This window comes from Coenobita brevimanus, chromosome 22, assembly GCF_032717465.1.
Source record: "Coenobita brevimanus isolate Jiangsu-jjx chromosome 22, ASM3271746v2, whole genome shotgun sequence".
In the NCBI taxonomy this organism is placed as follows: domain Eukaryota; kingdom Metazoa; phylum Arthropoda; class Malacostraca; order Decapoda; family Coenobitidae; genus Coenobita; species Coenobita brevimanus.
In genome coordinates this window covers 3,704,422-3,706,439 of record NC_136975.1, presented here as the reverse complement: position 1 = coordinate 3,706,439, position 2,018 = coordinate 3,704,422, and positions in this window count along the sequence as shown.

The window sequence follows — 2,018 nt, the reverse complement described above, 5'->3', positions numbered from 1 at the left end:
GATGGTGCTTAATGAAACGAGCCTCACCTCCATTTGCTGATTATTCGAGCCTTCATATACACAGAAAGTATTTTATCTATCTACCTATCAGTCTATTTTTATATTTACCTATCCATCTATATCTATCTGTATTTACCTATCTATCAATCTATCTATCTGTACCACAAAAAATAATTTCAGAAGCTTACATACATTGGCTTGATCCGGTCCAAAAAAGGTAACCCCACACTGAGTCATGCACACTGTAATTAATATCGTAAAGCACACACACACACACACACACACACACACACACACACACACACACACACACACACATTTATAATTGCGGTCAGTGACTCCTTTTCACAATTTCAAAACTGAATCAAAATGTAATTAGTCTTGCGGCAACAACCAACAAATATTATTGCCGATTGAATGCCCTGGTACCTCCTTTCATTAGCCTGAAAATCCAGAAGTGCTAAGGTACGAATATGATTAACCGCAAATGAACAATGAACTCTGGAACTGTCTCCCTCTGTGTGTATTCCCTGCTTCCTATGATCTCCAGTCTTTCACAGCAATATTCACACTTGGATATCCTACTCTAACTACAGATCACGGCGTCACCCTTTTATTGCCTCATCAGGAGCAATGCCTCATCAGAAGCAATGCCTGGCAGTGTGTCCAGGCATCTCGAAATGATCGGATCTTGAATTTGGGTCTCTCTTGTGTTTTGTTGTTCTCTTGGAAGGAACAATAATTGCGGGCCCCTGGCCTTTGGTTCCTTGTTCCTCGCATTAAAAAAAAATAACAAATGAACAACTGAAGGAGTGAATGTCAGTATGAGAAAATGAACTGATACAAAATACTTGTTAGTAAAGACAATACTGATGCTCAGAAATAAATAGAATATACTATGCATCGACACAGCAGCAGCAGCAGCAGCAGTAGTAGTAGTAGCTGTAGTAGTAGTAGTAGTAGTAGTAGTAGTAGTAGTAGTAGTAGTAGTAGTAAATAGTAGTCCCAAGTTCATCTCAAACGTAAACCTGGTGGACTGCAAACTTAAGTTTCTCTTTTTCCGCACTCCACCATCCTTCTTTTAGGGGATGGGGAAGCAATCGATGGACGCTTGTATTACCAGACGGTGAACTGCCCAGTTGTATCGGTGCCACCACGTGAAGGTGTCCCTCTCCAGCACCCATCGACACTATATACACTGCAAATATGAATAATACGCAAACTACTCATCCGAAAAAAATAAAAAAAAGTTTCACATCTCCAAGCTTTTGTCTCCCCCCCTCAAAGAAAATTCAGACACCAAATATATGCACACAATAACATGACCATCAATATACAAGTTAGTCTATATATAGCGCTCCACTTCCACTCCGCCGGGCCCTTTCTCGTGTGTATCTACTCTGCATCAACTCATTTCCTACTTCAAATGTCACACCCACGCCCACACCAGCCGACTGAGCCGTCCTCGCAACACAAAGGATGCTGTCAGGTGAGTCTCTAGCGAAGGGCTATTTTCGGACCACCCTTTACACCCAGGTACATAAATTCATGCTAATAATTAACCCTTTCAGCACAATGACGTGTTCTTCATTACTACCTCCAGGCGATTTTATTTAGGTTAGGATTTCTCTCTCTCTCTCTCTCTCTCTCTCTCTCTCTTTCTCAAAAAAGACAAAAAAGACAAACCATTTCACCAGCCGATGCAGACCTCTCGCCTTCCCCTAAAAGAAGTAGTACAGTACACCTCGCCACCACTTTCATCCACACAGTAATTCACACACCAAAATACACCCAAGCAAGGAAACACACACACACACACACACACACACACAGCAGCGGGAACTTCAATATGGAGAAATGCACTGCCCACATCCACTGATGAAGGGTGGAAGATGAGGTAGGAGAGAAAGAGAGAGAGAGCGAACGGGAGGCCTGATGATGATGTGGAAGAGAGAGAGAGAGAGAGAGAGAGAGAGAGAGAGAGAGAGAGAGAGAGAGAGAGAGAATAAAGGGAGACA